The following is a 15,690-nucleotide window of genomic DNA, read 5'->3' as shown; positions in this document are numbered from 1 at the left end:
GGGCCACACATGAAGAAAAAAAATATTTTTGCCATGGCGAGATTAAACTCGACATGTTGACTTTAAAGTCAGCATGTCGACATTAAACTCGACATTTCGAGAATAAAGTTGAAATATAATATCTACTTTAATCTCGACGTGTTGACTTTCAGATAGATTGCGTCTTGTCTGTTAACTACTCATTGCCGTCATCGTGAAGTGCTGTATCTCGCGGTTGGAAATACCATGCACTATGCCGTTTAGTATATAGCTAGAATAATACATGTATCCAATGATATGTTTCTATACAAAATGCTATTTCACTCTGTTTTACGTGGGTAAGGCCACCGCACATTCAAATAACTGCCATTCATGAACCAGGCCGTCACTCTCCATAGGTTAACTAATTTCTCTAAAACTGCTTTTCCATGTCTCACCTGCAATAAACATAGGAGGCTATAAACACAGGTATAGCCTAAGCATATATACTATTTAGATCCCGTGAGGGAATATGTGTGCATGTATACTTTATTTATGCACTGTGTGTGCATATGTGCGCATGTAGGCTACTAGTACATGGGGTGGTCGGGAGGAGGACAGCTTCATTCGTCCCTAGACATTCAGCAATAGGCCGTTTTGCATCCATTACAAACAAGCAATGTAAAATTCTAGGATTGGGGAGAGCGCCTAGTATGCCTAGTCTAGTGCATAAGCATGAAGTTGAACCTTTAGATGAAAAACACTCTTTAATAATAGGCCTACAATAAATAAAAAAAACCGCTAATGACGTTTAGGCTACTTTTGACCATCGCATTTATCCCCTGTAACTCCGTGATAAGGACCTACAGGAAAGTATTTGGCTGAGCAACGGAGGTTAATGTTTTATGTTTTGTTCACATGATATAGGCCTATGTCTAATCATTGTTGCAGTCGAAGAAAACTGGAATGTTTAATTCGTCCTCCCTTTCAATCGTCCCGAGCGGTCCTTCTCTCTCCAAACTAACTTTATTCTCAAAATGTTGAGTTTAATGTCGACACGTCGAGATTAAAGTCGACATGATATTTCAACTTTATTCTCGAAATGTCGAGTTTAATGTTGACATGGCGACTTTAAAGTCGATACATTGAGATTAAAGTCGACATTACATTTCGAGTTTAATGTCGACATGGCGAGTTTAATCTCGTCATGGCAAAAATATTTCTTCCTTCATGTGTGGCCCTAATACTCCGTCGTAATTTTCTCTTAACTCACGTATGATCCAGGATTTATTACACAAGGTTTCAAAATAACTTTACACACAATAACCCAATCTCTATAAAGCACATAATGGGTAGAAAAGCCCAACTATAATATGCAGAACATGCAGAATATGCATTGCACAACACAATTACAAAAGTGACTATGCATGATAGGATCTCTCTAGCTGCAGTTGTTCTAATTACACATAAAATGCAAGAGAATGTTTTAAAACAGCTGTGGGAAGATTGCAAAAGAGGTAGAGAAGTGGTATCATTGGGAGTTAAGAGTCCCCTTCTGTGTTATAGTTTATTCTGTGTTATAGCTAGAGAGATCCTATCATGCATAGTCAATTTTGTAATTGTGTTGTGCAATGCATATTCTGCATGTTTTGCATATTATAGCTGGGCTTTTCTACCCATTATGTGCTTTATAGAGATTGGGTTATTGTGTGTAAAGTTATTTTGAAACCTTGTATAATAGCAAAAAAATGGATCATACTTGAAATATTTAAACTTAAAGGGGCAATTGCTCTGTCGCTAACTTAGCCACTTTTTAGAGTTTAACACGGTTTTAAACTCGTCGGTGACGCAAGAAGTCACGTGACGTCTTAAGCTCCATTGCTGTGTCATATGAAGGCCTACCTGATGTTAACCTGTAGTGTCTCACATTAATTATCTTATGATGCTGATTATGCAAATTGCCCAAAGTGCAACTTCTAGCAACTAAGTTGAATTCCATCCACTAGGCCTATAGATGACATTTCTGCAATAAAACTTTAGGGTACTCAACTCAACAGTTCTGGGTTCAAGAAAATGCAACTTGACTATATACAGGAATCTCTGGACCGAATCTCTTTCCCAAAATGGAGCTGGAGTAGCGAGATTGACTAAAGAGGCCTACCACTGTTAAGTAAACATGAAGTGACTATAACAATTACCAATGTCAGGTAACCTAGGCAAGGCTATATACCTACTGAAACTATCGACTGACTATCGAACTATCGTATAAAAATGTAGTCCAAACCTTTTTTCTCTCTGCGCCATTCCAGGTCACAGGCTTTCCTCCTGTTATGTAAATGTGGCGTGTGTCAGGAATTAGTTAGCAGTCTGACATTGCTCCATCAGATACTCATTGCGGTCAGTCAGATGAGAAGAAATATGCAAACGCTTCACTCTTAAATACTCATCGTCGTAGTCTGTATTTAAAAATGTAATTTGCAGTAGGGTACTATTTTACTTTGCCTTCTAAGAGTGACGCGCCGTCTTCTGTTTGCTTTCGCTTTCCCCTTGGCAGTGTTGCTTCCCCTTCCGCACACCTGTGTGTTATTTAATGGCCAACAGATGGCGCCATTTCACTGCTTGCTCACATCAGCCGAAGTTCAGTGCAATGGCGCTATCTGGTGGCCATTAAATATGTAATGTTAGATTAAGTTAAGAAGACGTGACCTCGAAAATGTTGTAGTAGTTCCTTACTAAATTATTATTTTAATCTCATCCAGTGGCGGTTGCTGCTCTTTGGAACAGGGGAAGCTCTGATAAAGAAAATGGTCAATTATTAAATTAATATTATTAAGGTGCTATATTGTTCTTTGAGGGCAAACATTATCCAAAAACCCAGAATAGACCAACGACCACGAGCTGTCACAGTAGCCAGAAGGGGCTTCCGAACGTCCAGGGGTTCCAACGTATCGGGTTTGGCTGCAGTGGGACTGTTTGTTGCTGTTTAAGAGTGTGTCCATGAGGACCAGGCGGGGGTGATACATGCTACGTCACCGATTTTGATGAAACTTGGACAGTTTGAAGGGTCCACCTAAAAACCCAAAAAGCCAAAATAGTACAAAATTTGAAACAACCCAGGGGGAGTTAGGACCCCGTCCTTGTAAAAGGCCACATAAAATGCAGACCAGGCTCAAGATAAACGTAAAACATAAATATTGCGGTTACAAAAAAATAGGTAGGGTGTGTAAGAATTGAGTGCTCTCTCCCCCTCCATTTCAGGACACAGTGGACTGTTCCAAGTTCATGAATCTCTGACAGGTTTTAATTTTTCCCTGTTTGACTCTACAAACCCAGATCAGGAGTACTTTATAGTCTTTATATTTGACTTCATAACTGTAAGTAATCCTTTAACAGAAGTGATTGGTTTTAGACTGATAAATAAGATGCATATGTACAGGCATTGAGGGCCCACTCCTGTCTGTGCCTTAGGCCCCAAATCACTGACTTCCCCATTTACAAGAGGTAGTTTGCACTGTTTGCAGTCAACTGCGATTGACTTTGACCATTGACCTTGAATCCCCAAACACAACATTCTCCATAATAAGTCCACATGAAGTACGGCTGGTCAGCATCAAATCATTACTAACCATAGCCATGAGAAAAGAGATAAAGAGATTGCACAATCTTGCATTCACTGCTGGTAACAGTAACACTACTACACTGCACACATGTCTGTACATTTTGTTCATACATTGTTCATACTACATAGCCATATTTATTCTGCTCTTATAAGGTAACTGCTAATACAATCCACATATTTATATTTAATTTATATTACTCTAAACCACCTCCTATAAACCAACTGTATACTACTTTCTAAACTGCACTATATTTCTTGTCCTGTCTATGCACCACCTGTGTATACTATGTACATCACATTAAAACGTTTCTGCTTTTTTGCACTTCTGGTTAGACGCAAACTGCATTTCTTTTCTCCCATGCTGGCAGAAGGGATGGCTGAGTGGCAGTTTCTTTGCTGTGCCTTCTCTTGCACAACACCACCGTACTCCTCATGCACCCATTCACTCACCTACATACTGACTGCTGACTACTCATACTGACACGTTTTCTTTACATTTACTTTGTGTTATTAGTTAAATTCTTAAGTTAAAACGTGTGTCCTCCTCTGTTCTTTGACGACTTGGAGCCAGGTTGTAATGCGAGAAATATATAGGCCCGGAAACAGAGAGACATCGAGCTATCCTCACTTGAAAGAGCTTGTGTGGACAAATAGAGTGAAGAGTTAAATGGCAATGATAGTTTTACATACTTGTTAATCTGACTCCATTTTATTAATAATCTGTATCACCAATCAATTACCAAGTAACTAGTTTATCAGATATGGAAGAGCATGGCACACTACGAGAAGTAGATATATACGATTGGTGAGCAGGTTAACAATTTATTAGGCATTAAGCCTTAAAGGTAAATGTAACCAATATCACTTCAGTTGAATGTACGAGTAAACTCACATGGTCTACTGTAACAAAGTAGAGTAACAAAGTAACAACCAAAGGAACATAGGAAGCTTATCAAAACACAGAGATAAACTTAACCAGTTAACAAGTTATGGATTAACAGATACACCAGATAAAACAATACAAACCCAAAAATAGAGAAAAGGGAGAGAGAGACAGAGATAGAGAGAGAAAGAGAGAGAGAGAGAGGGGAGAGAGAGGGAGAGAGAGAGAGAGAGAGAGGGGAGAGAGAGGGAGAGAGAGAGGCAGAAGAGCAAGCCAGAAGGGCCTAGCTCAAGAGGAGAGTGCAGGTGGAAAAAGAAGAGGGCTTTCTCCAAGAGCTATCCTGCTGTATCCCAAAGATCATTTGGATATGCAAGGCCTTCTCACCTGGCCTACAGATCATTGGATAGCTGGTGGAATAGGTGTGGGTGTGGGGCTTGTGACTCTCACACCTAAAGATTACAGTGTAGTTTTTAATCTACAACTAAGCACAAATACATTAAACTGTGATGAGACCATGATCAAACTGTTGCCCATATTACAAGTATTAATTCAAGACCAAACATGAATGTATTATTCTCACAACACATATTTACACAGATACAGATATTCATTAATACTGATTTCAGAGGTAACCAACACTGTATGATAATGAGGTTGGCCTATCTCACCATAAGACATCGAGTAGGCCCAGTACTGAGTTAACCTCTCAGTAGAGGGGCCAGAACAAAGAGCAAATGGCCACTTTATGCATGAGCGGGTGTTGGGGATCTTTGGCCATGGCCAGCTAAGACAATACAGATCAAATACAGGTATCCACACATGTAAATTGAATGCAAAAGGCATTCTTTGGAAATGCAGAAGGTTTGAGCAAAAGACGGGCCTCACAAAGCTAACCTAAGCTCACTAACCTTGGATGGACCTTTGATGGCATGGAATATTACTTTGCTGTGTATGAATCTAACAGCAGGAGAGACGTCAACATTTGATGCAATTTTGAGGTTTTTTTTGGCCTGAGGGTATCACCCCCACCTGGTCCTCTTATGGACAAACTCTTAAATCTGTCTCTTGTGCACTTGGGTCTGACCTTCAGTGAGAATGTGACTGAATCCTTGGGTGTAGGTGAGCATATTAGCCTAGAAATCCAGACGCTGACGCACCCTAGCGGTAGCAAATGTAATTTGCAGCCAGGGTAGTCTAGCAACTCGCCGTTGGTGTCACGACTCCACGAAACCCCTTCCTCACCTCATCACAGCAACCACAACAGCAATCATCAATCAGATCCAATTCCCCTGTTTTCTAATTGGTTCCATGGTCCACTTACCCTCATCTGCGTTCCAATTATCCTCCACACCTGAAGGCCACTCCCCAGCTGAACTGAATCCTCGTTAGCCAAGCTATTTAAGTTGGACCCAAACTTGCATTCTTTGTCTGGTCTTGTTGGAAGACGCCTTGTTTCTCTGTTGCTCCAGAGCTATCTTTGTTTGTATGCGTTTTTGGTTTTTGTTTACTGAAATCTCCTTGGTTTTGAATGTCCAAGTTTGCGGAGGGAATTAAAGACCTTCAACTTCACGATACTTACCTGCCTCCGATCTCCTCCTGGGTCTGACGTAACAGTTGGCTTGCGAGCTGGAAATTTTTAATTTGAATCAGGCCAATCACATTGTGTATAGAGTTAGTGGACGGGCTTAACATAATGACGGCAGAGTTGCGATAGTTCCGTGTGAATTCCCTGCTACTTGAAAACAAAAAAGATGGATGCTGCTGCTGGCGAACTGCGCGACTCGAGTTAAGCTTTTTTTTTTTAAGTTGGCAAATGTTTATCAACTAGCCAACTAGCTCCACTGGTGGGAAAATGCATGGGACTCATGAGTTGTAGTGATATCCTATTGCGTGCAGAGGGAATTTGAAAGACAACCGTTTATCCCGCCCCTCGGATTAAGCACTGCCTATCGTGAGTTCCCAGACATCTTGATGTGGGTCTGGCTCGTCATGCTATGAGAATATAACAACAAGGAAGCAAAGCACAATATCTGGCGTGTGGGTGGAGTTTTTCTAACAACCTTTCAGTAAAGGATAGAATCTCATATAGTCCTGCGGGTGAAAGTAACTACTGGAAGCCCAACATTCCATCAGAGGAACTGAGAGCAGCAATTGATACAGGAGTCACCATGATGAGGATACTGTTTATCTTCTATTCATTCCAGATTCTCTTTGTAAAATCAGGTAAGGATGCTTTCATATATGATTTAGCCAAAACACGGCACTACATTGGTAGACACACAATCCCGCTTGTGACATTTTGGCATTCACACAATGAATTCAAGAAAACAAAAGACTTTTGCACACCTCTTCTGCACAGGTACATCAGAGAATATCTGAAGCTGACTGCAATGGAATAGAGACTCCCACACACTGTTTCTCTTGCAAAAATGAAAGGAAGGCAATAGCCAATAATTCGGTTCTTTGTAGTTTCACTAGGTGGGTTTCCATTAACCCTGAAAAAGTTTTAACGCTCGTTTTAATGAGGTGTTTTTTCAGACATATCAAAATAGCACTATATCACAAAACTGCAATGGAAACACTTTTTTCGCATATAGATGAGTCACATGACACTACACGCTTTCAAAAAAGGTGGTGCGCATTAGGTCCTACACATTATATGTGGCATGTGCTGCGCTAGCCACTAGATGCAGTGCTTGAAGTGGAGAAAACAAAGTGCCAGTGTGCCAGTTTAGATGGTGAGCATGTCAACTTGTGATATTTGCATAAAATCAGTGAATATTCAACAAGGCCCTCCCTACTTATTAACAGCGCTTAAGTTAAGTTAGCTTGAAATTAGACATTCGCCAGAAATTCAAAACATCGCTTAGCCTGGCTAACGTCAGACCTCATCTCATTGAGATGGGGTCTGGGAACTACACATTCATTTTCTCGTATTTGAGACGTGCACAGTTTCTCATGCTTGGTAGAACGAGCCCTGCTGTGTCAAGGAAGACGGGTTACAGGTGTGAAGTTTAACTTTCAGGAGCTTTATTTTACGGGACATGTACAACCAGCCAGCACACTCCTCACTCTGCTCTGCCTCCAACTTAACGTTCCCCCTAATTATCTTCCCCCTAGATACATTCCCCGGAACCAATCTCATAACAGCATATCCATCATTTCCAAGACATCCACAAGGGCGCATAAACAAAATACAAAATTGACATTAACATATAAAATAAACAAAGCCATAAAATATACAGCTACAGCAGTATGGGGAAACCCAGGCTAAACATAGCTAGATCTCCATCTCAATCAACGCTGAATAAACTACACACAAAGTGCGATGTTCATACTTGGCCAAATTGTTGCAATTGAGCTCACATTCATGCAGCCCACGGCACAACCACGTCTCTTCCCATGCTTTCTGCCTTTTCGTCAGGCAGCTTTTCAAAATAAAAGTCCCGAGGCAGCGCATGTAAAATGATAGGTAAACTGTGGAAAATATTAAATAAGCCAGGATGGAAAACATACTAAAGTGGTTAAAATAATATAACATAAATCAGATGTAATGTAGATAATACTAATGCAATATAATGAACTTGTCAGAAATGTGTGGAATAGGTGCATGAGAAACATTTTAATTCAGGTTTTATGTCAACATCAGACTGGTACTGATAGAATAAACTCATAATTACAACTGTGTATCAGCCATTTGTGAAAATCACTTTTTGCATGCAATTCACGTTATTTTAGTCAAAATCTATGGTCTGGCCTAGTGCTGGTGACCCTAAAAGGATGTGAACATTTAAATTCCACTTATACTGTATGTCAACCTCAGACTGCTATCCACTAAATACACTCATAACTAGATGTATCGCAGAGCGGTACAAAATATGACCGCCACCCAGTCCAGCACACTTTGTTCCTTTTTTTTGTGTGTTTGTAATTGAGTGTGTGCAGTGTGTGGTTGTTTTTGTGTATGTGTGTGTTTATTGAGTGTGTGTGCCTGCATGTAAGTTATTTGTTGTGTGTATGTGTGTGTTTGTGTATGTAGGTGTATTGGTATGTGTGGGTGCATGCAGGGCCGGCGCTAGCCATTTGGGTGCCCTAAGCACAAATGCTTGGTGGTGCCCCCCCCCCCCCCAACCAACCAACCAACCAACCACCACCACCACCAACAAAGGAATAGCAACCATTCAGAATTTCTTAGTTAGGTTCTCTTTATTCCCCAAATAATTGCTGCAAATAAATAATTTAAATAAACAAACATGAAAAGAAATAAATAATATAAAAGTTCAAATTATAAATACCAAATACCACCACAATTACTAAAAACACAGATTTGGAACTGAACATTGTAAAGGCAGAACGTATTCAAGTATATAACCTTGTAAGTAATAATGTGCACATTTCTTCAGTAAACTAGATGTACCGCAGAGCGGTACAAAATATGACCGCTGCCCAGTCCAGCACATTTTTTCCACAAAAATAAATCACGTTGAAAGGCATATATGATTCTGTCTCACTAAAATGCATTATGTACACTTAATTCTCACTGGTATCTGCTAGACAACAAGTACCAAAACATGATTAGTTCATAGATTTCACATGTAAAATTCATTTTATACAACCCCACCCCCATCTTGCCTGTTCATAATTCTGAGAAATTCTTGAAATGTGTGCGTGTACGTGTGTGTGTGTGTGTGTGTGTGTGTGTGTGTGTGTGTGCGTGCTTGTGTGTGTGTGTGCCTGCGTATGTGCCTGTGTGTGTGCATGCATACATATGTCTACTGTGTGAGTATGTGTCATACGTATGATTACTGTGAATGCATGTGTGTGCATGTGTATCTGTGTATGCACATGTGTGCACATGGAATGGGTTAACATGACCCCTGGAGGCAAACATACACACAAAATTGGTCATCCTAGGCCCTACGGTTCTCAAGATATTCACAGAAAACTCTGGTGTACGGTCACTAAATGTACACATAAATTTTATTGTAAGGCCCCCCAAAACTTGGCATGCATTCGGAGGGTGTCATAATGATCCTACACTTTCAATTTCGTGCAGTTTTGACCATGTCAGCCAAAGATATTGTGATGAAAACACCTAATTTTTTGCTTTTTAATTTTTAACTAGGTGGCGCTATACATGAAATAAGTGGTAATGGGATGGGTTGAGGTGGCCCCTTAAGACCAACATACAAAAAAAAGGTGGTCCTCCTAGGCCCTATAGTTCTCGAGATATTCACAGAAAACTGTGTCTGCCCTACCTTCCTTTCGGGGGGTCCAGTCCAGCGGGGGGGCTACAGATCAAAACGAAAAACGATGATTCCATGCTATCCATGTGGGGTTACATTCCCACCAAGTTTTGTGTACCCCGGTCTTTCAGTGTCCCGGGAATCCTTGACGGAAATTTGGCCATGCGAAAAATAAAAATCTGACTAAACCTATATGACCACCGCTTCGCTGCGGGGCGGTCATAATAATATACATAAGTACAAATAATAATAATTATAATTATAATAAAGTGCAAATTTTAAAGTGCAAATAACCATACATACAGTAAGTACAAACTGCACAGTAGAATTTACTTTACCATCTCTATAAAGAGGCCATTCTGCTATTCTATAGAACTATATTACAAACATTTTCACTACCATCAGTTGTCAGAGGCCCTACAGAGGCATACGCCTGCATTTCCTAGCTGCAAAATCAGCTATCAGGTCATCATATGACCGTTTCTGAGCCACGTCCCCATTGATGCTGATGACCGCCAGACCACTTAAATGTTCCTGCCCCATTGATGAGCGCAGGTACGTTTTGATAAGTTTGAGCTTTGAAAAGCTTCGCTCAGCAGAGGCAACTGTGACTGGGAGAGTCAGTGCAATACGAAGAGCAATCCACAGATTGGGATATACCTCTTGAAGCCGATTGTTATGCAGAAATGTCAGCATTTCCAAGGCAGATGTCTGTGGTGAAAGCTGAGGAAGGTTGATTATTTCCTGCATCATCTCAGGTCCATCAATGTCAGCCAGTCCCTTATCCGTCAGTGTCTTGTGAACTTCATTGCAGTGTTTCTTCAAGTCCTCCTTGGACATTCCGTTCACTTTGCTGAAGTCAAGCAGCACTCCATATTTTTCTTTGACCTGATTCATGGTCTCAAACCTCTCCTGTAGTGACATCTCCAGCAGAGTCCACAACACAATTGGAAAAATGTGACTTCAAGCTTTTTAAGGGCATCATTGAGGGGCTCATCAGCAGCTTCGTATGCAAAGTGCCTTATTGTGCTCCTGAGCCTTTTCTCCTTACGCTCTGGTTCTATATTCAGGGCCTCACAGAGTTCCTTGGCAGTTGACACAGTCTCATCAAACCCAGATTGTCTGTCTGTATTTGGAGAGGTTGATTTTGGTACTGTCAATGAGCCTGACAGCAATATCAAGCTGCATGGAACTGGATTGCAGTAGCTGGTTCACCTGGTTTGTAATGGTAAGAAGTTCACACCACACAACAGAGCAAATCACAAAATCTCTCACTTCCTTTGTTTGATTTCAGACAGCTGTTACACTCTGAAGCCTGCTCTCCCATCTAACGTCACTCCAAGATTTCAGAGTGAATTTAACATGTTTTGTTAAAATGGCCCATCGCTGGGTGGCACCAGAGAAGAAATTGAACAGCTTCTGCAAATACCCAAAGTAGCCAGTGGCATCTTGCGAGGACTTGGCAGCATCAGCTATGACAAGATTCATTGTGTGAGCTCCACAAGGGACAAACAATGCTCTTGGGTTCAACTGTAGCAGTCTAGCCTGAACACCTTGCTTCTTCCCTCTCATGTTGGCTCCATTGTCATAAGCCTGTCCTCGACAATTTTCAAAAGGAATGCCAAGCTCCTTCAATTTCTCAAGGACAACATTGGACAGGTTAAGGCCAGTAGTTTTCTCCACATCAATATATCCTAGAAAGTATTCTTTAATGTCTGGTTGCAGTTGAAAACAGACAACGCGCACTATGACTGACATATGTTCTGTGTGACTCACATCTGGACTACAGTCAAGAATGATAGAGAAATATTTGGCCAAATGGATTTGTCTCACAATGGTGCATAGTGTCTCTGAAGAGATGATCTGAATTAGTTCGTTTTGTATCTCATGGCTGAGGTAATGTGTGTGTGTGTGGGAACTGTCATCTTTTATTCTGGCCAAATGATTTTCCATAACAGGGTCATATGTTTCCATAAGCTCTACTTCCTTTAAGAAGTTGCTATTGTCTGGCTCATAAAGACGGTCAGAAGAGCCTCTAAAAGACAAATTTCTTGAGGCTAGTGAGAGAGTGATTGAGAGCAAGTGTTTGAGAATCTCTCGCCACATTTTTCTTTTTACCTCCAGTAGTGTCAACTCCTGCTGATCTATTGCCATGCCCTTCTTTAGCAGTGTGTCCAGTTCTCTCCACCTTAGCATGCACTGTGTGTGATCTTGGCTACACTCATGACCCCTCAAACTGGTGTTGATGTTAGACCAATCACTGTGGCCCTCTGCAGTCAGCTTTATATCTTTTGTGCTAAAAAGCTTGCATGCAAAGCAGAACACAGCATTGTTCTGTGGAGAGTACACTACCCAGCTCCTGTGCACCTTTTCTCCATTAGGGAGAACTTTGAACTGGAGGCTAGTATGAAACGCTCTTCCTTCCCGTCCCTTAGGGAAGTTAAAATCAGAGCTGACTTTAAAAAGCCCTCTCCGCACAATTTCCACACGATCAGCATCTACATAGACCTGTAGAGCAGGCTGACCATAGAGCAGGATCAATTGGAGGGGGCACATATGTTTCTGCAGTGTCACTTGCTGATGGCCCCTCAGTGACAGGACTCACTCTGCCTTCAGAAGCGGATGCGGTACCTGGGCTATATGATGGTTGTTGGTCAGGGTTGAGTGTTGTTGCAGAGTCTGCAGAGCTGGTTGATGGTTGTTCTAATGGTTGTTCTAATTCTTCCTCCTGGCCTTGAGTTGCTCCTTGCATGTAACTAAGCATTGACCCTGCATTCAGAAATACAAGACAAAATATTCAGGGATTCTACTAAAATGCATTTTTGATTGAACCATCATACAAACATATTTCACACATTAGTCTTTTAGGTTTATATAGGCCTATGTGTCACTGGAACATTTAAAATTCAAAACTCTATTTTACCTTTAAAAGAGGTCTGATGAGGCACAATATAATAATTCTGTACATAATTTGACAACTCTGTGAATATGAAAATCTACAAACACTGAGATTGTGTTTTTTTTTTTTTTTTTCCTAATTGTATTTTCACCAACAGATGTCGCCCTTGGCCTATGAACCTCTTGAAAATGACCGCATACAACAACTGAACTTATCTAAGGGCCAGTCCACACCGAGACGCTTTTTGGGTTAAACGCAGAGGTTTTGCTTCGTCTTGGCCGAGCGTCCAAACGAATCCTGTAAACGCACTGGCCGAAACCGCACTTTTTTTTAAACCTGGTCCCAGAGTGGAAAAATCTGAAACCGTAGCCCTTTTGAATTCGTTTGGAAATCATTTGCAATGTAACACTTGAACATGAACATGGCTAGTAGGGTCTTACGTTACAAAATGTATTGACGGTAGTAGTATTACCTGGCATAAGCATAGACATGCATACACGCAAGGGCTACAAAACTAACATTTTTTATTTTATTTAAAACAGTCTTAACTGCAAGCGATGCGCGAGCATCGTACCGCTGTCTCTTCTTTTTTCCGCCCCCGACTCTTGATGCCTTTTCGAAGCCATGTCTAAGGTGTCTTCCAAATTTGAGATTTGAGGCATAATCGAACAGACCACTGGGAGGTGGGGGAGAGGGGCACCAGAGGGAGACTGGAGAGAGGGCCGCACAGGAGGTTTACCTTTTTCTCGACTAATTTGGTCTAGGCCTATATTACTTTTGTATTGCTTTTGCATATTAACATTAACATATTAACATATTTTATTTGTTATTTATACTAGTAGCCTACTGTGATTTTTTTTCACGTCCCAGTAACTGTAAGAGATAAGAATAAGTCTGAAATTAATGTCTGCTGCTGTCTTCAAGTTTGCCACTCTGAATAGTCTTTGACATATTTTCTTGGGAGAATTTAAAACCATAAATGGCATACAAATCCTCCATTTTTGAAAATCTTTCATTCAAACTGGTGAGGGCGGTGTCCACTAGGGGCAGACAAACTCTCTGTTAAAGTGCTGATCTGGAGTGGACTGTGTTTCTTCTCTACCCTCATACAGGAACTGGTTGTTTTCCGATTTCTTTTGTCAGGAAATGTCATATTAATCTCAAGGTTTTCTGCTATCTCCCTAGCATCAATGTGAGCGGCAGCAAGTCCATTATCCCTAAAATTCTCCAGATACACTCTCACTGTGCTTTTTTCTCTTTCAAGTGTTTCAAGAGAAACAGTGGGGCTCTGGAGAATTTTGCTGATTCGGTTGATCTGGCACAATATGTTGTACCAGATTACAGTGCACATTACAAAACTCCAATGCTGGTGGCCTTGGACAATGTCTTTGAGTCCTTCTTGTGCACTGAAAGAGTTTCGAGAGCAGACAAAGCTTGTATGATGTCGGGCAGGTGGTAACGCACCACTTTCACACTGTCAATCCTAGCCTCCCATCTGGTCACTGACTTTTTTTTTTTTTTTTCCAAACTGTTTGACATGCTCCTCTAAAAGTGCCCAGCGTTGCAAAGAGGAGCTAAAAAGATTGTACAATCTCTGGACAACACCAAAGAAGGTGATGGATACTACTGAAGATTTTGCAGCATCTGCTACAACCAGATTAAGAGTGTGATAGCTGCATGGGACACACAGTGCCTTCTCATTCATTTGCAATATTCTTGCTTGAACCCCTTGTTGATGTCCCATCATATTGCTACCATTATCGTAGGATTGTCCACGACAGTCTGCAATGCTCAAGCTGAACTTATCCAGCTTCTCAAGTAGTGTGTCACACATACCTTTGCCAGTGGAGTCTTGAACATCAACAAATCCTACGAAATGTTCAGAGATAGATGCACCAACTGATTTACTGGCTCACAGTTCACCACTCTCAAGACAACAGAAAGTGTCTCAGTATGACTAATATCAGGTGTACAGTCCATTATGACAGTCAAAAGGGTGAAAAGCACTTTTCTATCTCATCAATTACTTTGTCTCCAATTAGTGCTATAATTTCATTTTGGATTTGACTGCTGAGGTAGTGTACCATTGTTTCCTTGTTTTGGATCCTCCTCAAATGTTCACTCATGACTAGATCAAATTGTGCCATTAATTCTACCTGTGACAAGAAATGGCCATTATGTGGGTCATATAGCACATTTGTCTGCCCTCTCAAAGCGAGATTCCTTTCAGCTAGGTGGCATATTATGGCAATCACTCTGCTGTGACTCCTCTCTAGTGATGCATCTCAAGGTGCATTAAATCCTGGTTAATCTGATCAATGGCTGTTTTAGTTTTGAGCCTCATCTGGAGTTCATGCCAACTTGTCATGCAGGTAATGTGTGTTTTGGAATATTCATGTTCCTTTAGATGTCCAGCCAGATTCCTCCAATTTCTAAAACCTCCTATTGCAAGTGCATTGTCTTGTTTACCAAAAAGTTTGCACGCAAAACAGAATACAGAGTCTTTGATCTGTATAGGCCCTTTTGTGACTAATGCACACACTTCAGTATGGCTAAGAACACTTGGCCATTCTGCAGGGTCTTCTGATGTAGTCAAACCTGTTGTAGTAGCAGGTGACGTGTCATGATGAGGGGTAGGAATTCCTGTCCTGCTAGAGGTGGACGTTGCCGGAACTGATATTACAAAAACAGGGTATACATTGTCATAAGGAATTTACAGGGCATGCTATATGTTATCAATTAAAGTAAAATGTATTGAACTCACAGTCATCAGTATCATAACATGGAATGGGCGCTCGATGTGCCTCTGGTGTCTCTTCCTGCTCATCATGACAGCCAACAGGTTGAGTGGCCACTATCCCACTGCAGGAGGATGTTGCTGGAACTAATATGACAAAAAAAAAAATGTGCCATAAAGAATCTTTACAATTAGCAATTAAGCAGTTACAGTTAACAATTCAAGTGCAACACTGGACTTGGCATTTGGTAGGGGCACTTTATCTGTCTGTTTTGTTATAAATTTAAGTAATGATCCTGAGGAGGGATATGAAAGATGTTTAATTGTTCTCCTTGGGCATAGCTTTCA

General features: G+C 41.0%; 1 protein-coding gene and 1 long non-coding RNA gene across 3 annotated transcripts in view; both read right to left on the bottom strand.

The window, feature by feature from the left end:
• LOC121715131 overlaps nt 1-15,690 on the bottom strand; it is a 315,706-nt gene that overhangs the window by 169,561 nt on the left and 130,455 nt on the right. The window lies entirely within an intron of this gene.
• Nucleotides 6,605-15,690, bottom strand: part of LOC121715210 — a 20,242-nt gene continuing 11,156 nt past the window's right edge. Inside the window, exon 3 of the long non-coding RNA XR_006033564.1 lies at nt 6,605-6,692. This is a non-coding gene — a long non-coding RNA (uncharacterized LOC121715210). The remainder of the gene's footprint in view (nt 6,693-15,690) is intronic.

Source organism: Alosa sapidissima, chromosome 8 (genome assembly GCF_018492685.1).
Source record: "Alosa sapidissima isolate fAloSap1 chromosome 8, fAloSap1.pri, whole genome shotgun sequence".
NCBI lineage: Eukaryota > Metazoa > Chordata > Actinopteri > Clupeiformes > Clupeidae > Alosa > Alosa sapidissima.
The sequence above is the reverse complement of the archived record's forward strand: the minus strand, read 5'-3'. Positions and strand labels throughout refer to the sequence as shown.